Raw genomic sequence first — 24,608 nt, 5'->3', positions numbered from 1 at the left:
GGAAGGTAGTATGATGGACCAGGCAGTGACAAGAGAGGCCGTGTCAGGAAAAGACATAACAGTAGGGCAAGGAATTGGTACGGCAAGCTCTAGTTTTGGTACAACAGGATCTGGCCCTAGGACAGTAGACATTGGTACTGGTACGGTGCCAGCATGTACAGATACTGTGCTAGCAGGTACAGGGACTGTGCTAGCAGGTACAGGGACTGTGCCAACAAGTACCGGTACGATGCCAACATGTACAGGTACGACTCCAACAGGTACTGGTACAACATCAACATGTACTGGTACGTCTCCAGCAGGTACTGGTACTGTTCCAACTTGTACTTGTACTGTACTGGTATGGTACTATACCAGTAGGAACTAGTACAACAAGAACTGGTACGGTACTGGCAGGTACTGGTGCGGCTCCAACATGTACTAGTACGGCTCCAATAAGTGCTGGTACAGTACCAACATGAACTGGTACGACAAGAACTGGTACTGTACCGACATGTACTAGTACGGTGCCAACTAGAACTGGTACGGTGCCAACATGTACGTGTACAACAGGAACTAGTACGATACCAACATGTACTAATACACCAGGTGCCAGTACGGTACCAGCGGAGAAAGATGAGGCAGGGGATGTGAGGTGCCAGTACAGTACCTCACAGATGGAGCAAAAAGATAAGAAACTGTTGGAAGCTACCCACATGGTAAAGAAGGCACCGGAACGGCAGCTGCTGGCAGAAAAGAACCTAAGACTTCACATTGGACAGCAACTTTCTTCTCCGACCACTACAGGGATGCCTCCTCCCTCTTCTCGGTCCTAGTTTATGTTTTATATTTCAGCTCTTATTGTCTTAGTCGTTTGGAAGACGACTATGTTTTTGAGGGGGCTAATGTTAGGGGTAAATAACGTATGTTAGTAAGAATAATATTTATAAGTGTGTTATGTTGTGTTTATGTTTATGTTGTCGTCGAGAGGTTCCCGTCCGAAAGTTGGGAGTTGGTGACGGTTGGCAACTTGACCAACCGTCGAGTCTTTATATTGTTTGGTTGGAACCTCGGCAGGGGAGATTATGTATGGACATTCTGGACACTAGAATAAAGATATAACTCTTCTGGTCTAACTAGTATCATTGTCATTTATGCTGTGATGTATGACTATTCTATTACATGAATATTTGGTACGTGTGGAAAACACTGTGTTATCTGTTCATTCACCAACCATACATTTAGGACTAAACATTCATCTGTTGCATTTTTCACCCATTATCGACTGCCATTACTACACATAGCAAAGCTTCATCAACCTAGGAGGTCTAGGCTTTTCTCTCACCCCAACAAACTCTCAATTTCCTAGTGTTGAAGGGAAGTTTTTCCTTTCTGGTTTCATTGCATTGTTCATTTTGTTATCTCTAGTTTAGCATATCATTTTATACATCTTATTCGTTGCATATCCACCATCATTTTATCTCTAATCAATCTATTTGGCTGTCCGTGGAGGTGGAAACACCGAACCCGAGGGGTTTGACTGTGGCAAACCTCTAAACCACAACCACCCAACATTTTCGTCCTTGGTTGTTTGTGCAGGTCCGGTGAGGAAAAAACATAACATTCGTTGGAGGCTTCATTAGCTAGACTTTTTGTGAGTATTTCTATCTTTCCTTTGTCTTTTCGTTAATTGTTTATGTTCTATCGATTTCCACTTACTGCTTTTTATCGTATTTGTAATAGAATATAAAGTTTTGGTTATTTCATACCCTCTGGTACAGATTATAGATTTTTCTACCTCGTCCCTATAAGACGCTTGTGCATCACATTGTTGTTCTCAACCTGCGCATACGTCTTGGACAAAGAGCATACGGAGTTCAACAAGTGGTCTTGATAACTTGCACTTTAGTTCTTTGTAGTTGGAATATTCTTTATCTATCAGCATCATATAGTTTCATATACTTTTTCATCCCAATTAGCAAACCCTGAAGGTTTGCTCAAAGTGGACAGAAGGTTATTGAGTCCTCAAGGGGTTTGACCACCCTTTGCAATAGTTCAATTTTCCTCTACATTTTGGTGAACCCAACATGAACTCGCTTCATTTAAAATTTGTTAAAACTTTTGTAAACATTTTCATAAACTTAAACAATCGGTGCTTTCATTTGTTTTCTCTCTTACTCATTCTTGAGGTTGTTGGAGTGTTGTGGAGCTCGTCTATGAGCTTTACGACTCAAACTGATTCGAGATTGTGGTGAGGACTTCTAGACCTAGCATTCCCCCTAATCGATCTAGTCCTACAAGACTTGGCCAATGTTCTAGGGGACGGTTAATCCTAATGATCCTTTTGCTCGTCGATCTTTTCCTTCAAGTTTAGGTTCGGGAAGTTCTACTACATGTGGTTCTTATCCTAACTCTCGAAATAATACTCTGTCGAAAAACCCTTTGGTGTCATGTCCCCTCCTTGATTGATAAATATGAAGCAATTAGTAGTTATTAATTAATATAATATAATATAATATTTATCAACGAATGAATATTTGAAATTATTAATATTTATTTATCAATAATAATATTCTTGTAAAATTTAAATTAATATTATATTACATAGACTATGTTGATTATTTACTTAATATGTTTGATATAGTAATTGATTAATTATTCATTTTATTTATTTAAGGACAACTAAGAAGTAATATCATTCTCATTGCAAAAGTGATATGATCTTAAGAGTGTCGACTTAAGGTAATTGACTGATACATAAGCAATCACCTTATCTGATAAAGAGACTAAACAATATTTAAGAATTAATAATCTACAAAGGTTAACTAATGAGGGGACACAATAACTATAATGGAAGGGTACGATTTGGAACCCAATCACTTAGTTAATGAAAGGAGAATGAAAGGAGGTGGTTAGAATACGAGTCTAATCAATTAGCTTTAAGACAAGAAAATGTTATGATTAATGAACGGGTGTGTTAGATAAATGTAGAAACCAATGTGATTAGAAGCTGTTATAGAGAGTGGCAATTACCCAAGGGGATATATATATATTTACCTTATCAGACCCAAGGGGTCTTTATTCGGGATCGGGTATTAGTTCTTCTCAAGCTGATCGAACATTTAATTATTGACAAATCCAGTTATGGGATTATTTCTTTTTTTCTCTAATTCAAATGGGGATCGCTCAAGGGAGTTTACAATGGTGCTGGTTATTTAGCCGTCAGACTTTGCTCGCAAGGTAGTACAGCAATCTCCTATAAGAGTTTATATGCAGCGTTTGAAGTAGTAGAAGAAATTAGAAGATGCAGTAAGCTTTCTGAGGAAGAAGATGCAATAAATAATAATCAATATGTTTGACGAATAAAAATGATTATTTGAGCAGCGTTGGATAGCAAGAGCAAGATGACGGGTTCCCTTCATGCAAAGGTGGTCGATATGCTTATGTTAATAAACATTCAAACAAACTCATATACAAACCGACTCATTTACATGAGTGGCGTTTGGACAAAAGATCTGAGATTTTAATCAATGAAGAGGCGGAAGATAAAAGGTTTGAGTATATCAAATGCAGCAATCAGAAAAAGGATCAGATTGATCAATAGTTGATAATTTACATATATCCAAAGGGAAGAGAATTCCATTATGTAGCAATCAATACCTTTGAAATGCAGCAATTATATTTTGAAAGTTATTTAAAGATTTTACAAATAGTTGTGCATCTTGGGCAGCGACCTCCAAGAAAGGACAACGTCATTAGAAGTTTCTATTCTTTTTAAAGGATATATGATAAGATTGGGATGGGTATGAATAGGTTATGTGCAATGAGAGATTTCTGAGTATATGGCAACCTATATATAATATAGGAGGAGATAGTGAAGAATTTAATGAAAGACTTATGAGGAGATTGTAAGAGTTCTAGAGCAGTTTGTAAGGAGATGGTAATCAATTTCTGGGAGGTTTAGGTTCAGCATAAGTCAGTGAAAGTTATCAAGATAGATTCCATCTTCTAAAATTATTCTTAGCATTATGAAATAAATATTATAGTAAAATGTCTTCAGAATTAATGAAATCATATTTATAAGTGTATTACAATTCTCACATTAAGTTAGAATTGTTGTTTTAGGACTAAATCAAGGTGAATCCCAAATAGGGACATTACATCTGGGGTCTCCTCTTGCTGTGGATCATGACTCAGCTCTGACAATTCTATTCGATCAGATTCAATACCTTGAGGAGAACCTAAGGAATTTTGAAGGTTTCTTCAATAGAGAGAATGTCCTCCCTCAAGCTGGTTTTGGTGTTAGCAATCTAAAAGAAATGCTCGTCTCAGATTGTAAGGGCCTAGAGGTGCTTACGGCATTATGGTTCCGTCCGATCAGATTCAATCCCTTCAGGAAAACATAAGGAATTTCAAAGGTTTCTTAAATGAAAAGAATGTTCTCCCTCAGGCCAGTTCCATCATTAGCAATCTAAGAGAAATGCTCATCTCAGATCGTAAGGGCCTGGAGGTGCTTAAAACATTATCTATGATAGCAGTGTCTTGTGTCTCCTATTGCACCAAAGCCTTAGGAAACTCAATCCAACATCACTAGTCCTTAGATTGGCAATGTTATACCTAGGGTGTTGGTTCATATGGTGGATACAAGTCCTACAATTGATCCTCTATCTGGTAACACCATTCTGAGCATTAATGTCTCTCAAACTCCCTTAGGGTATGTTGGTCCCGCTTCTAGCTATGTTGATGCAACTTCCATAGCTCATGCTTCTGGTGTCAACGTTGTCCTAGTGTTGTTTTGGTACTGGTACTCATACTGGTCCTCATGCTAGTGCCCATGCTGGCCCTGGCGTCGATGCTGGTGTTGGTGATAATGTTTTCGGTGGCATGCATAATTTGCCTCCACCTTCTCCGCCTGTCAATCCTATCCTTAACACCATATTGCAAAACATGGGACAACTTCAGCAACAACTCACCAATCTCACAAATATTGCTAATCAACCCTATCTTCCACCATATTACCACCGCAACCCACTTGCGGTACATATCCTTAATGCTAACCTTCCCCGAGGTGTTAAGGCTTTGAAATTCAATTGAATAATGGTGATGGAGATCCTCATTTGCACGTTGATTCTTTTCTTAATCTCTACAACAATTATCATAGTTTGGATCATGTTCTACTTAAACTATTCAACCAGACTCTCAAAGAGACCACGTTAGAATGGTATAGTTCTTTACCGGATTATTCAATTCAATCTTTTGGTCAATTGATGGATGCATTTCTCAAATAGTTTCAAGCTAACATTGTTAGCCGCATTATTGTATACGGGAATACGAACAGTTAATTAAGTCGTAATTGAGTTTGTTTGTTAGTTGGCACCCGAGGGGTGGCAGTTGCGATGCGGCGGTTGGCGCTCGCACCCCCTCGGTATCTTTATATACTCCTCATTGTAACTTGTAAAGGACACGAATTATGAATAGAATAACATATCTGATACTTGTCTGATATCTATGGCATTGTTCTGCATTACGTACTTCTCGCTTTAAGTATTCACCCGAGAGGGCAAACATTTGGCGCCATTGCCTAGATGTACTCGGGAACAGAAGACACAGATGGCGCACAGACACAATGGGCCTACCAATTGGTGAAATAAACCCAGAGGTGGACGACGCGCAAACGGAACTTTACACAGGCGAAGACACAGCAACGAGAGAATTTTCAATTCTATTCCAGGTAGCCATCCAGACCTACGTCCGACGAGAGGCGGCGGAGGCGGAAATCCCACCAAGTGCCGTGTGGACAGCTCTGGAGGTTAGCCCGGTAGTGAACCAGTTAATGAACCACCTCCCCCGGTTGCTTGCACAAGCATCGCTAGCACAACAGGCACACCTGGAGGAGATTGCCCAGGAAGAGCGATGCCAACAGATCCTTCGCAACTACGAAGAAAACAGCCGATGGGAAACGGAACGAGATGGCGCTAGGCCAGGAGGAAATTGAATGTTGAACTTTTTATTTTCAAATAAAAGTGTCATTGACACGAGTTGTACTTAAGCAGATGAATTAATAAAGACATGTTTTGATTCACGAATTGAGAGTTATGGAAATGTGCGACAATTAATGCCAAACCTACTGAATAAAGATAGAAATAAAAAACCAAAAACGAACGAGTGGGAGGCCGCGCAGAGGGCCTTGATTCTGGAGCAGCAAGTAGAACGTAGACGGAGGCTGAGGCAACTTGCCGAAGGACGACCTGCTGAAGGGGGGCCCGAGGGGAACCAAGGAGGTGTCACGGAGGGTGCATAGGCCGACGGAAATTTCTACACGTCACCAGATCATCGTAGGACGCGGAGCCACAAAGAGTTTCTGGAAGAAACAAGGTTACGGCGAAATCTAATCGAGGAGACTCGGGATCAGTTTAGAAACTTATCCCTTACGCCACGGAGTGAAGATCACCAACGGGAAGCAGGAGTGGGCGCGTGTGAGAGCGAAGGGGAGGGCAACCGTACGGGTGTAGGTGCCACACACGACAGGCAAAACACCGTACCTCCAGTCATCCACACAGGACACACCACCAACGCCACCGGAGGAAGCAGCGTAGGGCCACAAGCACAGGAACAACCGCCCCCAGGAAGACGACCCGGGATGGCGAATAAACAAAAATTACCAAAGTTCACAGGGGACGGCAAGGAAGACCCCCTACGGCACTGCCGTACATGTGAAACCATTTGGTCTGCCAACGGAGTGACAGACCAGAATGACTGGGTGCAGCAGTTCCCAGCCACGTTACGTGGAGTCGCCATAGATTGGTGCTCCGATGTAGATAAGCAAAAAGTGGCCACATGGGCCAACCTACAGAAGGAATTCACGGAGGAGTTTCGGTTGCTCCGTGATGACAACGAAATTGTAACAGAGATATATAGTACCAAGCAAGGTACTAAGGAGACAGTACGGGCATACAGCAAGAGACTAAAGGAATTGTTGGGTAAAATGGAGAGCCAACCGGCTGAGGGCTTGAAAAAACGATGGTTTGTGGAAGGATTGAAATCCTCCCTACGGAAAAAAATGAAAATTGTACCCCCTACATCATATGACGACGCCTATAATAGGGCGATGGACCTAGAGAGCGAATACAAAACATCAAGGAAGAAGAAAAGTAATAAATATTCATCTGACGATGATGAAGATTCTGACGGGGAAAGCAGTAGCGGTGGCGAATCGAGTAAAAAGGTACACGCGCTCCAAAAGGACATGGAACGAATGCTGAAGAATTCAAAGCCATGAAAGGGAGTACAAGTAAGACGGAAGAAAATGAAGTGTGGTGTACCGACTGTAGGAGTGACGGACACACCAAGGCGTCCTGTCCCAAGAAGGCTTTCTGCGACATTTGCCAGATTGCGGGACATTTGACAAAGGAATGTCCCTACAATATGAAAACCAGGAACCAACAAGTTCTCTTCATGCAAGAGCAGCCGGCCGCCGAAACTTCGCAAACCGCCAACAATAATGCATCATCTGGCGGATACCGGAACAACCGGCGAGGGGGGAGGACCAATAATAATAATAGGAGCCGAATCCAATATGATGCAAAGGGACGGCCAATGATCCAGTGCCGAGCCTGCAATCAATGGGGCCAATTTGCTAGAGAATGCACCTCAGAAGAAACTCCACAAAAATTATGCAAATGGTGTGGGCCTGGAGACCACGATGATGGAACATGCCCAAAGTCTGGAGTAAACCTGCTCAACATCGACAGGACGGAGGAACGGGTATTGGCGATCACACGGTCACAGGCAAAGAAGGCCACATACCCGGACCCTCGCACGGAGAAGCAGCGGGTGCAAGAGGCCAAGGCGGAAGTGGCAAAGGAAATGTTGGCACAAAGGAGCACTCAGGAAGTGGTAAGTACCTCCCGATCTGAGGCGAAGGAGAATATCCTGAAGCAAATGCTGCAGATTGAAGTGCCGGTAAAAATGAAGGACCTCCTGGAAACGATGCTGCAATTACGTACGGCACTCCTACGTACGGTCCAAGTAACCCCGCACAGTCAGGCAACCCGGAATACAGATGGTACCGGCAAAACACCTACAGACCCATTGGTCCTGACATTATACAGTGGCCGACACCCAGCGGTGGTAGAAATGGGAATACTGGGAACCATTCTGACTGACACTATCGTCAACGGCAGGTCCGGAGTGAATGTGCTTCCGGAAGAAACCTGGAAGCAGCTTGGCAAACCAACACTATGGCCGTCAACCTTTAACTTACTAGGAGCAGATCAACATGGTATCAAACCCCTTGGAATGCTCATGGCGCAACAAGTGACCATCGGGACACAACCATTTGTCCTCGACTTTGTGGTGATTCCGCTAGCCAAGAAAGAATACGACGCCATTCTGGGCAGAGGGTGGTTGGTGGCAGCCAGAGTGAATCACAACTGGAAGCGTAACACGTTGTCAATGGAAAAAGCCGGGAGGAAATTTATTATCGACCTGAAGACACAACTTGTGAGTGAAGAACTCGCGTCAGAGTCGGAATCAGACGGAGAAGGCGGAGTTGACGGAGGAAAGTATGGAAGGGAACCGAACGAGGAAGGCGTCCTTGGAATCCAAGGATGTTCTGAGGACGAGACCAATTCCCTTAATGGGCTTTTTCACTGGCAAATGGAGGACTACGAGTTGCTGTATGGGTGTAACATGTTGTAGGTAGACGAGAATCTGGACGAGAACGAATTTCCGCCGGCGTATGGGGAATACACCGAAGAGGATGCACCAGTCAACGAAGTACCAGCACACAGTTTCGACATGACAAAACCAATCTGGTACGAAGAATCGGTAAAACCTACAAACCTCGACACGGAAGCAGAGCCAAGAAACATCCTGGTTGGCGACGATTGGAACCCAGTCCTGAAAGCCGAGGCGTTTAAAATATTCATGGAATACAAGGATGTATTCGCTTGGACGTGTAAGGACCTCAAAGGGGTACCGCCAGAACTGTGCGTACACAAAATTACACTCGTACCTGGGGTCGTACCTACACGGAAGAGGCCAAACAGAATCAATAAAAACTATGCGGCAAGAGTAAATGATGAAATTGAACGTATGCTCGAAGCCGAGATTATTTTTTAAGTGCAGACCAACGAGTGGGTATCGCCCATAGTGATATCCCTTAAAAAAGAGGCAAACCAGATACGAATCTGCGTGGATTTCAGATGCCTTAACGCGGTCACCATAAAAGACCCGTTTCCAATACCATTCACGGATAGCATCTTGGAAGAAGTGGCCGGTCATGAAATTTATTCATTCATGGATGGATTTTCTGGGTATAACCAAATATCCATCGTGGAAGAAGACAAATTAAAAACCACCTTCATAGTGGAGGATGGCATGTACGCGTATAATTGAATGCCGTTCGGATTATGCAACGCACCAGCGACCTTTCAACGAATAATCCTTCACATATTTGAAAAGATGTCAGTAGGGAACTTCAGGGCGTTCCTGGACGACTGGTCCATCTACAGCAACCAAGATACACATTTGGCCGCACTGGGCGAATGCATGGAGAGATGCAGGCGAGCTTGCCTAGCACTCAACCCCAAAAAATGCAGATTCATGGTGCCTCAAGGGAAGTTGTTAGGACACATAGTGTGTAAGGCTGGACTCAAGACTGACCCAAACAAGATTCGGGTAATAGTGGAAATGGAGGCACCCACAGATGTCACGGGAGTCAAGTCCTTCCTAGGACACATAGGGTATTATAGGCGATTTATCAAAAATTTTGCTCGAGTATCCTGCCCTTTGGACAAGCTGACAAGAAAAGGTGAACGATATATATGGGGAACGGCTCAGAAGGAGGCCTTCCAAGAACTGAAGTCACGGTTGGTGGGTGCGCCAATCCTAGCCTATCCTGACTGGGACAAAGAGTTCCACGTACACATTGACACATCCAACTTTGCCATAGGGGCCACACTGGCGCAGGTTGGCGACCACGGGCTAGATCACCCGGTCTACTTTGCAAGCAGACTCCTATCGAAGCCAGAGAAAAATTATAGCACCATAGAAAGGGAAGCCCTCGGGATGGTGTACTCCGTCCAAAACTTTCGACATTACTTGCTCGCCACCCCATTCACATTTTACGTGGACCACCAGGCTTTAATGTATCTGGTAAACAAGCCAATTATCCAAGGACGAATCAGCCGATGGCTGCTATTACTACAGGAATTTACATTCAACATTATAGTAAGACCTGGGAAGAGCCATGTGATAGCCGACCAACTATCGAGAATCCAGTCAAGAGAACCAGCCGAAGGAGTGAACGAAGATTTTCCAGACGCTCACTTATTTCGCATCGCGGTTCTCCCCGCCTGCTACGTAAGCGTGGGGGAATATTTGTCGACATCACAGTTTCCGAGGGAGATGCCACCAGGAGAAAGAAGGAAACTGGTACTGAGGAGCAGGACATTCCAACTCATTAATGGCCTATTGTATAAAATGGGGCCCGATCAAATCCTACGGCGATGCATCCTAGAAGAGGAAATTCCGAGCATCTTGAAAGAAGCACATGAAGGGCCCGCAGGTGGACACATGGGGCCCGACACCACGGCGAGGAAAGTTTTGTTGGCAGGACTGTGGTGGCCGACACCACATAATGACGCCAGGGAGTGGGTAACAAGCTGTGATAAATGCCAACGAGCCGGACGACCATTAAAAAGAGATTTTATGCCCCTCAACCCATCGAATGCCCAAGAACTGTTTGAGAGATGGGGATTGGATTTCGTCGGACCATTAAAACCAAGTAGAGCTCGACGATGCAGATACATTGTAGTGGCAACAGAATACTTGACCAAGTGGGTGGAGGCACGGGCCTTACCCGACAATTCGGCAGTCAACATAGCAAAATTCATCTATGAACACATCATTACGCGGCATGGGATTCCAATCCAACTGACGAGTGACAGAGGAGGCCATTTTGTAAATCACATAATCCGACTGTTAACAACGGAGTTTAAAATCTTCCACTCCTTATCAAGCCCCTACTATCCACGGGCGAACGGACAGGCCGAGGCGACCAATAAAATAATAATGTCAGTGATATATAAGTCTTGCTGAGTGGAGAAGGATGACTGGGAGGAGGGCCTACCGTCAGTACTTTGGGCATACAGGACAACTTACAAGGTAACTACTGGACAGACTCCCTTCCAGCTAATGTATGGACAAGAAGTTGTGGTGCCAGTTGAATTCATGGTGCCGAGTCTCCGAATCGCCATCGATAATCGACTTGGTGACATGGAAAGCCTAAGGGAGAGACTGTACGCTTTGAACAAATTGGACGAACGAAGGATGATGGCTCAATGGGCGACAGAGACGGCCCAGCAAAGACAGAAGGTTTGGCATGACAAGCATCTCCGGCGAATGAAGTTTACTTCTGGGCAGTTGGTATTGAAATTCAACGGAAGGAACGAAATGAAACCTGGGAAATTCAAAGTGCGTTGGCTAGGACCATTCAGGGTACGCGAGGTCAATACCAACGGGGCAATTAAGTTGTGGACGCTGGACGGGGAAGAGATACCAGATGCCGTCAACGGGTCGAAATTAAAAATCTACCACGAACAGAGGGAGCCCGGACCATGACGAATGTTTGAAAAAAAACTAAAAAAATAAAATAAAAATAAAATTTAAAATAGATTAAAAAATAAAATAAAATAAAATAAATAAAAAATAAATAAATTTAAAAATTTAAATTTAAATTTAAAAATAAAATTTAAAAAAAAAAAAAAAGAGAGAAAAGAAAAGTGGGCCCACCGTACGGTGGAACCACCGACGGTGGCACCACCGTGCGGTGGGGCCACCGGCGGTGGATGCCACCGTGCGGTGGTCACTGCACACGCCAACCGCACACCACACACGCCACACGCCAACCGCACACCGCACACGCCAACCACCAACTACACACCGCCCACCGCCAATAAAACCCCGCCACGCCGAACACTTCCGCAGCCCGCACAACGCCGAAGCCTCCACGCGCAGCCGCACAACCTCCACCCGCAACCGCACAACACGCAACCGGCAGCCACACAGAGCGCAACCCGCAGCACGCAACCCGCAGCCGCACAGAGCTCAGCCCGCAGCCGCACAGTGCGCAACCGGCAGCCGCACAGCACGCAACCCACAGCCGCGAAGCCGCACAGCCATAGAGCGCAGCCGCACAGAGACGCACAACCGCGCAGCCGCAACCGGCACAAGCCCGCACGCACCAAGTCGCACGAGTCTGTGCCGATTACGGGCAGACGGTTTTTTTTTTTTTTTTTTGGAAAAAAACAAAACTAAGGAAGTGCAGAAGGCATCCCTGAGGAAGAAGGCACCGGTGGTGGTGTAGCAGTGGACACCAAGCGCCCCCAGAGCTCATACACCTGCTCCGTCCTCCTCTTGAGATCCCATTCCGCGACCATGTGCTGCTCCATAGCAGTCTTTACCATGTAGGCTGCCTCGAGCACCTCCTTATCCTTCATGTCCACTTTTTCCAGGGCACTGACCAACCGAGTCTCCAACAACTCCCTCGAGGCCCTCTCCTCCTCCAACTGTGTCAGCAAGGCGGACTTCTCTGCTACTAAGATGTCCACCGCTGCCTGGTTCTGTGCCATGGTAGCCTCGAGCTCGTGGAACCTGGTAGCCAGCTCCTCCCGAGCTATTACTGCTGCCACCCTCAAAGCCTCAACTGTAGTTGCCATCTGTTGTGACCTCCGAAGCTCCAGATAACCTTCCCGGAAAGCCTACGTCATCTGCCACGCTCCAAGCCGATGCAACCATGGTTGAGCGGATGGAAGGGTTGTTGACCTTTGCTCGCACGGGATGCCGAGCTGAGTTTGAGAGGTGTTTTGAGCGTGTCGGGTGGCCGGACACGAAGAGCCTGACGATGCTGGAGGCTTCGCGCCACACTAAGGGGGTTGGCGAGACCCGGATGCAGTCGTTGGTGAGAGAGGTAGAGCAGGCTTTCCAGGAAGGTTATTTGGAGCTTCGGAGGTCACAACAGATGGCAAGTACAGTTGAGGCTTTGAGGGTGGCAGCAGTCACAGCTCGGGAGGAGCTAGCTACCAAGTTCCACGAGCTCGAGGCTACCATGGCACAGAACCAGGCAGAGGTGGACATCTTAGTAGCAGAGAAGTCCGCCTTGCTGACACAGTTGGAGGAGGAGAGGGCCTCGAGGGAGCTGTTGGAGACTCGGTTGGTCAGTGCCCTAGAAAAAGTGGACACGAAGGATAAGGAGGTGCTCGAGGCAGCCTACATGGTAAAGACTGCTATGGAGCGGCAGATGGTCGCGGAACAGGATCTCAAGAGGAGGACGGAGCAGGTGTATGAGCTCCAGGGGCGCTTGGCGTCCACTGCTACACCACCACCGGCGCCTTCTTCCTCAGGGACGCCTTCTGCACTTCCTTAGTTTTTTTTCTTCTTCTGGATTTTGCGAGCTCCATGTATTCTCCATTTTGTTGTAAGTCGCCTGGAGACGACTTTTCTTTTTGGGGGGGATGATGTTAGCCGCATTATTGTATACGGGAATACGAATAGTTAATTAAGTCGTAATTGAGTTTGTTTGTTAGTTGGCACCCGAGGGGTGGCAGTTGCGATGCGGCGGTTGGCGCTCGCACCCCCTCGGTATCTTTATATACTCCTCATTGTAACTTGTAAAGGACACGAATTATGAATAGAATAACATATCTGATACTTGTCTGATATCCATGGCATTGTTCTGCATTACGTACTTCCTGCTTTAAGTATTCACCCGAGAGGGCAAACAAACATTGGCAGCAAGGTCAATATCACCGCAACCCACTTGCGGTACATATCCTTAATGCTAACCTTCCCCAAGGTGTTGAGGCTTTGAAATTCAATTGAATAATGGTGATGGAGATCCTCATTTGCACATTGATTCTTTTCTTAATCTCTACAGCAATTATCATAGTTTGGATCATGTTCTACTTAAACTATTCAACCAGACTCTCAAAGAGACCACGTTAGAATGGTATAGTTCTTTACCGGATTATTCAATTCAAGCTTTTGGTCAATTGATGGATGCATTTCTCAAACAGTTTCAAGCTAGCATTGGCAGCAAGGTCAATATCGTTGACCTTATTCATTGCAAACAACCACCAAATGAGAAATTGAATGATTTCATATTGAGGTATCAATCTACATCTACCAAGATCCCTTATGCGCTAACAGACGGTGACCTTCAGAGGATGTTTATTGGTAGTCTGCAGCGGGCACTAAGGGAGAAGCTCTCCTTGAATAGATTTCCAAATTTTTACAATCTTTGCACCGCTCTCACTGATTATCACATACGATGACTCAATTTGGAGATCCTACTCCAAATTCTTGTTTGCGTCTTCAGCGAGTGGGTCCCGAAAGAATAAAGATATAGCTAATGTAATCACAATTTCTCAGGCAGCTGAGAAAAACACATTAGAGCCTCAACGAAATCGGGTATTCACTAAGTTATCTGATTCTTGAGTGTGTTGCAAAAAATGCTAACAGATAATCTAGTGACCCTCCCTGAGATAAGACCTCTTCGAGATAACACACCATTACCTCGTTGGTATGATGGTTCCAAGTTCTACCAATATCACTGTGTGCCTGGTCATGATATCAAACATTGTATGCATCTGAGACACATCATCCAAGACCATATAGATAACTGTACAATCCAGGTTGGAGATAAGAAGCAGAAATCTAATAAGTCTATGGATAAAATGAGCAGTGAGTTGCAAATCTATACCGATCCATTCCCTCTACATTCATCAAATTTTATCTTTGCATCATCTTCTCCTCCATTGAGTGATTGTCCTTATGTGAACATGGTCACCATCATTCTGATTTCTCCTGCAAGTCAGAGGACTAAGAGTGTTGATCTAACATTCACACCTTTGACTTGCCATACAATGGAGAGCCTACTCCTCTTTACGACCCTACCAAAATCAATGGTAACACTGTCACAAGTGTTAGGGTTAAAAATCATGCAGATTCGATGTAATCACGAAGGAGGCCCTCTTAATCAATGGACTTAATTGGGTAAAATATGACGAGTTTCGGGCAACTATTTGTACACATGATGGACTCTCTGTTCCACCCATGGGGTGCACTACCTTGACAGTCCTTGTCGAACCCAAAGCAGTATCTAGCACAGTTGTTGTCATCCTTGAGTCTGACCTATTCTGTCTAAAGCTGGGTATTCCCTGGCTAGTTGCTATGGATGCGATCCCTTCAATGGTGCACAGATGTCTCAAGTTGCCTCACAAGGCTGTCATGCACACTACACAAGATACTGGATATCAGCCACTGGTGTCCCGTGGGGGCTTTTCTCTTGATCGTTTTTGGCTTGCTCCACTTGGACCTATGCTTCCCCATTGGCAATCAGTTATACAAGGCATATTACAAGAATAAGACCAAGGAATAGCTTCTCAATTGGTCCAACCTGATGTGTCTTTGGCTCCCCCTGCATCTGTCTCTGCTCCTCTAACTTTGTCTGCTCCTATATTGCAGCATACTTTGTCCTCTACTCCCTCTTTGTCGGGGGTTAAAGACAAGCTGTCATGTCCCCATTCAACACTTAAAAGACAATATGTGTCTATGTATAGCAGACCTAGGAAATTTTCATGTTAGCAAGGAATGAACCGCTCTCTAAGAAAAGATACCACAGATCAAATGAAGGCAATTGATTAACACCGCCCAAGGAGAGGTTACAACAATCAACAATTAGTTAAAAAACTAATAATATTAGTTAATAGAGAGAAGGCATGATTTGGCAATTGATTGCAATGATGTTGAGACACAACTTCTCACATCATGTCCCATTGTTGCGTACTTAAGGATGATCATGAGCCCTTCCCAAGGCATGGGAGTTGTTTTTGATAATCTGATTTCTTATTCGCAGAACTCAAGGAGCCTTTGATAACTAAGTAAGAGGGGGCATCAACCCACCCCACACAAGGTAAGGACACATAAGTCTAAGCCGTATTCAGATACATCGCCAAGGATTATATCAGGGATATCGAGATCTAATCAGGCACAGCTATCCAATTGAGTCCTAGCCTCTCATATCTTCATCCCATGATCATATAGACTCATTCTGAAACAACAATTGCTAGTTATCTATCGTCCATATTCAAGACAATAATCATAGCAGATTGCATGGTCTCAAATAATACTTCAATATTCAGATCAGAGACGCGGCATCATTATTACTATCATTATTTTTTATCAAAATCATCGTTAAGATTGTTTCATTAAGTAAATTCAATGGAGGAAGATTACTGGTGAAGGCGCCAAATACACAGCAGATCGTCTGATTTACACATTGTGTGGCTTTCGACAAAGTGGAAGATCATATCATTTGCAGATTCATCTATTGTTTGTTATCAGTCCAGAACGGGAGGCTCTGTGTGAACATACCAAGACAATTTTGTAAGGATCAAAGTGAAGCACATAAAGGTAGCAATTAGCAAAACCTAATGGATAATGATTATCATGAGAAAATAGGATATAAAAATCAGGAATCCAAGGACTAGCAATGATATCGATAAAGCACTAATCAGATATAGAGACTGAAGTGGCAATCAAGATTATTGGTATAAGGGAGGAATTAACTAGAATGAATAAAGATAATGACACTATGTTAAGAGATCATGACAGTCGTCTTAATCTGTTTTGCAGAGACAAATTACCAGGATATTATGTAGTAGAGCAGCAATAATGCTATCGATACAAAGGACAGTGTGTGTGGGGAAAGCCACAGTAAAGAAATAACAAACATATGCTAGAAAATATAATATGACTTGTTAAGAAGTGTATTTTGTTAAGGCAAAGACATAACCAATGAAGAGGTGCGATTTGGTTGTTAGACCAAAAGGAATGTTTTATTTAATGTGATTTGTTTAGGGGAGTTGATTTCTTAAAATCCAAAGGCTTTGATTAGCAAAGAGAAGCCATGTTTATTTGGTAGGACATCACCCTTCAAAGAGATGTAACTCTCGATTAGATAGATGTAAATATAAAATAGAATGAGAATTGTGAGGGAAGAAGGAAGGAAAAAAAAAAATTACCTTTAGTTTCCCGGAGTCCACTTTGGATCTGCTCTGTAAGAGCAAAGTGCCTCGTAGCATTTTCAGTTGTAAGCAATACTAAAAATCAGTCATTTCATTATAGCATTCTATAGTATATCTTATTAGGTGACTTGGCAAGTACATGGAAGATTATAAAGGATGGAATACCACGTGGGGAGTCTTTGATCTGACAGAGCTATCCGAATTAAGAAAAAGGACTTCAATAGAAACTCAGAATTATTAATAGTAGATTAAGCTTGCCCAAGTGCTTTGAGGGTCCCACATAATGATTATTCATATTTCTATAATAGTGCTTTGAAGGTCCCACACAATGATTATTAATATTCCTATAATAAAAAGAATTCTCAGACAGTGTTTTGCATCAACTAGTCAAGGTTCCTAAAGATTTCACAATTATTTTGTGTTTTTATCAGTAGCCCCACTAAATGGAATGGAACCTGTTATCACAAAAGCTTGCACCCTTGCTGAGCTATCAACTCAGCAACTTTGTGAAACATGGAAACAACCCCAAAGTGTGGGACCTTGCGCAAGGGGGTTGAATCTCCGGAGAAGGCCGGCTTCCTTCTCAATCCAGGTGCAAGTGTTGAACTAACTCAACACTTCAAAACTAACTCTTAAGCCTATCCTAACAATTTGCAAAGGTAAAGGGAAGAGAGAATACTTCAAATGAAAGGAGGTGGTGCACCAAGAAGAGATTGTTTCTCTCCCTACCGAAATGGCACAAGGAACCAACTAAAAAACCCAAGAGATGCACAACTTCAATTGCATAAGTGACCCAAACGCATGTATGGTGTTTGCCCTCTCGGGTAAACGGTTAAATGCAGAAAGTAAATGCACAGAACATAATGCAAATATAGTAAATAACCAGCCTCTGTATTAATTCCACAGTCCATGTACAATAAGTGCTTATAACATTACATCTGACATGACTAACATGATTCTACTTCGAAGAAAAGGTACACAATATATAATACCCGAAGGGGTACGACACAACCGTCGCGACTCCAACTACCTACCCGTTGGCTAACTAACTGACCGCCGTAACTCATTATTACCGACGACAACATAAACATAATATAACAACATAACATAATGATTATTCCCGGCAACATCATCACCCCCAAGAAAAGAAGTCGACTCCGACAACTTAATACAAAATAGAGATGAACGGCAGGAACTACTGACGCCAGTCGAGCCCGGATCTTATACACTCGCTGCATCCTCGCCTAAAAACCCTTTTCTGCTACCATCCGATGCTCAAGTGCAGATTTCACCAATATTGCTTCCTTGGCCATCACAGTCCTCTTGTGCCTAACCCAAACTTGTCTGCAAAACATGTTTTGCAGTCTCAGCTTCCACCAACTGCTACTCAAATGATACTGTCTCCCTAGCCAATTTGTCCTCGATAGCCACTCGTGCTGCTCTCCCGGCATCCAACTCCTGGGTACGCTGAACTAAGTCTCACGCGACTATTGCCTCCAACCTGGTGGTCAGCTCCTCCCGAGCCCTTTGTGCATCCACCAAGGCAACCTCATGTCCAACCGAGACATACTCCGAGTTCCTCAAAGCGTACCAGTCATGCCTGGAGGTGGCCACAATCCGCTGGCACAAATGCTAGGAGACACCTCAAATCCTCCATCATACTCCCCAAAGGCTAAAAACTAAACTGAATAACTCCCTGGTGTCATACAACTGCGCGGACCTGCAATGCCTTCCCTCCAACTCCGTTTGTTCCCAACCTCCAAATCCGTCTCCCTCTACGGCTTATGGCTTCCCCGCCAATGCTTAGCTGCAGGCTTCTTTCTCACAGTACGGACAACCACAACACTTCCCGTGGTATTCTGTAGCTCAAAAATAAACTGGGGGTCTGGGGGCAACGCCCCCAGCGGGGTCGAGGGGCAGCGCCCCTCGCAGGGTCTGGGGCAGCGCCCCAGCGGGGTCGAGGGGCAACGCTCCTCGCGGGGTCCTGGGCCGCCGCCAACACCAATTTACAACCTTCAAAACCCCACAAAAGTCCATGGCGCGCATCATTTTTGTGATATTTTATGATGTCAAAAACCCTTCTTTTCCACTCTGAATTTCCAGTGTCCTGGCTTCAAACTCCAGCGAATCATTTTAAATCTGGTCATCGTCGTTTTTTTTGTTTTTGTTTTTTTTGGCACTGTAATGTCCCTGATGGCACCCCAGCCATACAACCTCCCTGTACGTCAACAACAGCACTGGCACCTCCGATCGTGCGGCCACCTTCCCATGTGGTCGACACCCTTCTTATCGTACGGACACACCTCCAGTCAACAACAGCACTGGCACCTCCAATCGTGCGGCTGCTTGGTCTACCTGTGGCGGTCGGCCCGTGCTTTACCCTTCGCATCGCGTGGTGGTGCGGTGTTCGGCGTCTTCTTCCCTTTACCCCTTGCTATGCGGTGATGGCGGTGTGCAGGATTGTTTTGTTCTTTCGTCGCGGTGGTGTTGTGCGGCGTCTTTGATGTTTGGCGGCGTTTTATTCTTCCGCGGGCTGCTTGGTGACTGCCTTCGGTGGCTCCCACCGCACGGTGTGACCACCGCACGATGGTGTCACCGTCGGTGATTCCACCGCACGGTGGTGCCACCGTCGGTGGTTCCACCGCACGGTGTGACCACTGCATGGTGGTGCCACCGCACGGTGACCATTTTCCCTTTTTTTTTTCTTTTTCTTTTTTTTTGACCGTACGGTCGCTATCGTACGACCGTGCGATTTTTTCGAAATTTTTTTTTTTTTTTTTTTTCAAGTTGTCTAGAGAGTCTTCGGCACGAGTCCCCTATCTCTGGGATCGCTCTTCATCCTTCTCGGTTTTCCTCGCCCAAAAGTCTTTTGCTTTTGTCCCGTGCCTCTCGAGTCGCTTGCCCGGCCTCTTAGGTCCCCTTCCATCCTCTCGGGTCCCCCTCCGGACTCCCGGGTGTCTTTTCGGCCTCTCGGGTCCCCTACGCGCCTCTCGTGGTAGGGTTTCAATTTGAACCTATTGGTGGCAAGTTTATTTTCCATGGCCATCCAAAGACCTAGAACCACAATTTCTACAGGGACCACGGTCTCCTTCCCATACATAAGAAGAAGAAGGATAATAAAGATTTTGAAGGCTGCGGCCTTCCACATAGGGTTCCAATCGTTGCCGACACTCTTCGGATTATTTACGTCGCCAGGGTTTGTGGCGTCTCCCTTCCAATATTCTCTGTATTCCGGCAAGTACACCTCTGTTGGTTGCTCTAGTTCCTCTACTTCGAGCCTGTAGCTTTGGAACATTTCGTACTCCTCCCTTTGCCAGTGGAAGAGCCCGTTAAGTGAGCATACCTCATCTTCAGAACATCCCTCCAATTCGAGCACCCCTTCACTGTTCGGCTCCATTGCGTTCTTGCCCTTGCTTTCATCGGGACCCCCTTCCCCTTTATTAGAGTCCTCTGAGTCCGAGTCGGAAGAGGCGAGCTCTTCGCCGACATCTTGGGTGTGTAGGTCAATGGTATATTTCCGCCCTCCCTTCTCCATGGAAAGTGTATTTTTCTTCCAGTTGTGGTTTACCCCCGCGTTGATCAACCACGCTCTCCCCAGGATGGCATCATAGCCTTTCTTCTTCGAGGGAATAACCACAAAATCTAACAAGAATGGTTGCGTACCAATTGTCACTTGCTGGGCCATCAACAGGCCGAGTGGCTTAATGTCGTGTTGGTCCGCTCCCACCAGGTTGAATGTGGGTGGCCACAGGGTGGGCTTCCCCAGCCGCTTCCATGTTTCTTCTGGTAGTACATTCACCCCAGATCCCCCGTCCACAATGGTGTCCTTCAGAATGGTCCCACGGATACCCATTTCTACCACAGCTGGGTGTCTACCACTGCTCAAGGCTAGTAACATCGGGTTAGTCGAAGGGCTGACGGAAACCTCCACCTGTGGTGTACTCTTCGAAGCGGTGGGAACCCCTACCTGTGGTGCACTCGACAATGCGGTGGCGGGAACCCCTACCTGTGGTGTACTCTTTGAAGCAGTGGGAACCCCTACCTGTGGTGCACTCGACGATGCGGTGGCGGGAACCCCTACCTGTGGTGTACTCGATAATGCGGTGTTTTGCATATTGGTGAGGATGGCAGTCCTCAATTGTGGCATAGAGTCTAGAAGATCTTTTACCTTTATCGGCACCTCTATCTACAAGATTTGCCCAATGATGTTATTTTTCGCTTCCGTACGGGATGATGTACTCGCCACCTCGTTGTCCCATCGTTCGGTCGTCATCTCACGTTCAATATTGCTTTTACCTCCCGTAATCTCTCCTTCTCCGTACGGGGGTCGAGATAAGTGGCTTTTTTCGTCTGGGCGCGAGTGATCGCCAATACTTCTTTCTCACCAGTCTTCTTAGCCTTCTCAATGTTGAGGAGATTAACCCCTGCCTGCGGGCAATTTGCGTCCTCATGGTCGCCTGGCCCACACCAACAACAGAGGTGCTGAGGGGTGGCTTCCTTCGTGCAATCACGGGCGAAGTGCCCCCACTGATTACAGGCCCTACATTGGATAATTGGCTGGCCCTTGGCATCATACTGGATACGGCTTCCGTTATTGGTATTGTTGCTATTCCTTCCACTGCCGCGTCTGTTGTCCCGGTATCCTCCAGATGATGCCGTTGTGTTAGTATGTTGGCCAGTACCCGCTGGTGCGGATGTTGTGGCCTGCTCCGTGAACATCACCTGGTTCATTTGCGTACCTCGGGTTTTCATGTTGTATGGGCACTCCCTGGTGGAGTGTCCCATCACTTGGCAAATCTCACAGAATGCCTTCTTTTGGCAAGTACCGTTTGTGTGCCCTTCCTCTTTGCACTCAGTGCACCATATGTCCCCTTCGTTCCGACCAGTGCTTTTCATTATTTTGAATTCTTTTCTCATTCGCTCCATGTCTTTCTGGAGTGCTTGCACCCGTTTGCCAGCCTCGTCATCGCTGCTGCTTTCTTGTGAAAAGTCATCGTCCTCGGATGAGGATTTATTACTTCTCTTCTTCTTTGATGTTTTGTGTTCGCTCTCCAGGTCCATCGCCCTATTATAAGCGTCGTCATATGACGTCAGGGGTACAATTTTCATCTTCCTTCGTAGGGAGGGTTTCAACCCTTCAACGAACCATCGTTTCTTCAATCCATCTGTGGGTTGGCTTTCCATTTTACCCAAGAGTTCTTTCAGCCTCCGACTGTATGCCCGTACTGTCTCCCTGGTACCTTGTTTGGTACTGTATATCTCCATTACAATTTCATTGTCATCACGGAGCAACCGAAACTCCCCCGTGAATTCCTTCTGTAGATTGGCCCACATGGCCACTTTTTGCTTGTCCACATCGGAGTACCAATCTATGGCAACTCCTCGTAACGTGGCTGGGAACTGCTGTACCCAGTCATCCTGGTCTGTTACTCCGTTGGCGGACCAAATGGTTTCACATGTACGGCAATGCCGTAAGGGGTCTTCCTTGCCCTCCCCTATGAACTTTGGCAATTTTTGTTTACTCGCCATCCCACCGCTGGGTCTCGCTCCTCTAATTCCTTGTGTGCTTGTACCTGGCGATCCTCCGCCTCCTGCAACTGAACCTCCACTCGTGGGTCCTCCGGAAAAAGTTGCTGACACCAAACCAAACAAATTGCCTCTCGTACGGTACCCTTGTGCTCCCTCAGCACCTTCGGTCGTACCGTCACCTTTCGTTGTCTCCCTCCGGTTGTCCTCCGAAATGGACAAATTCTTTAGCAAGTCTCTACTAGCGTCGATCGGGTTTAGATTTCGCCTTGTTTGTTCCACCAACTCTTCGCGGCTTCTTACCCTACGGTGGTATTCTGGCGAACTATAGAGTTCTCCTTCGGCACCCTCCGTGACTCCTTCTGGCAGCCCTACAACAGTGTAGACAATGTAGTTCTCTCCGTCTATCTCTACCTCCGCAACCTCCGTGACACCTCCTGGGTTCCCTTCGGGCAACCCCTCGGCCGGTCGTCCCTCGACCGGTCGTCCCTCGGCAAGCTGCCTTAGCCTACGCCTTCGTTCTATCTGCTGTCTAAGATTCAACGCGGTTTGTGCCACTTCCCATTCGTCACTCTGTATCTTTTTATTTTTGTCCTTATTTAGTCTATTGGGCATAAGTCACTTCCATACACAACAAACACACGCCATGTACACAAAAAAAAACTTTTATTATTTTTATTTTTTATTTTGCCTATCGGCCACAATTTATATCAGCAATGTGTCGGGATTATTACAAGGTTCAATTTCCCCTTCGCCTCTTGCCATCACGCTCTGCGTCCCACGACGATTGTTCCCTTTGCGCGTCGTCGGCCTCTGGGTCAATTTCACCAACGGGTAGGCCCATTGTGTCTGTGCGCCATCCGTGTCTTCCGTTCCCGAGTACGTCTAGGCAACGGCGCCAAATGTTTGCCCTCTCGGGTAAACGGTTAATTGCAGAAAGTAAATGCACAGAACATAATGGAAATACAGTAAATAACCAGCCTCTGTATTAATTCCACAGTCCATGTACAATAAGTGCTTATAACATTACATCTGACATGACTAACATGATTCTACTTCGAAGAAAAGGTACACAAAATATAATACCCGAAGGGGTACGACACAACCGTCGCGACTCCAACTACCTACCCGTCGGCGAACTAACTGACCACCGTAACTCATTATTACCGACGACAACATAAACATAATATAACAACATAACATAATGATTATTCCCGACAACATATGGAGGTTAGAATTTACTAAGTGTCAAGAGGGGAGAAGGATTCCCACTAGTCACACTCAGAAAACAAGTTAACACAGCATATATGGAGAGAAAAGCCACAAGACATGCACCTATGATGAAGGTATGAAAGCATACAAAGCATACATAGGTTGGAAGGACGCAAGAATGGTGATTTTCAATTAATCATAAGGCCAAAAGCCAATCTTACAGTTGCAGAAATGCAAAAATAATTACAAGTCTTCAAGAGAAGAGAAAGTGTATGGGAAAGCTCAAGGCAGCAGGGAGAGAACCCCTTACAACGAGGCTCAACAGCCTTTATATAGAAAAATGGTTACAAGAGTGATCATGACCCCTGCATGTCAATCTGGGAATGCAGGAAAGTGCATGCACTTGACTTGTACATGCAAGCAACCTAGCCATACCCACAAAAGGCAATTCAGAGAAGGTGGATTGACCAACCTTCCAAAGTCAGACATGACATAAGTCACCAAGCATGGCCCCATACTTCCTTGATGGAAATCCTACCAAAAACATTTAATGTACCCTTGTGGCTCCACAAAAGAAAGTGCACAAGTCACCAAAACAATCGGAGCATTAAAAGCCTTGAGTGTCGATCATGCCATCCGGAAGTGTCAAGTCGGAAGGAAGTCCGAAGACTTCGGAAGTTTGGACTCCCGAAGTGGGAAGACAAGGGAAGAACTTCGGAACCTAGGAGTTCCGGGATAGCAGAAAGGAGGGCAGCAAGGAACCTCGGAACCTTGGGGTTCCGGAGTTCCGGAAGAAAAGAA

The 24,608-nt window shown here is 45.5% G+C and overlaps 1 protein-coding gene across 2 annotated transcripts in view; it reads right to left on the bottom strand.

Moving 5' to 3' along the window:
* The window catches only part of LOC131047991 (uncharacterized), a 196,653-nt gene that overhangs the window by 137,356 nt on the left and 34,689 nt on the right, over positions 1-24,608 (bottom strand). The gene's annotated exons all lie outside the window — the stretch shown is intronic.

The sequence above is a fragment of the Cryptomeria japonica genome, chromosome 10, assembly GCF_030272615.1.
Source record: "Cryptomeria japonica chromosome 10, Sugi_1.0, whole genome shotgun sequence".
In the NCBI taxonomy this organism is placed as follows: Eukaryota; Viridiplantae; Streptophyta; class Pinopsida; order Cupressales; family Cupressaceae; genus Cryptomeria; species Cryptomeria japonica.
The sequence above is the reverse complement of the archived record's forward strand: the minus strand, read 5'-3'. Positions and strand labels throughout refer to the sequence as shown.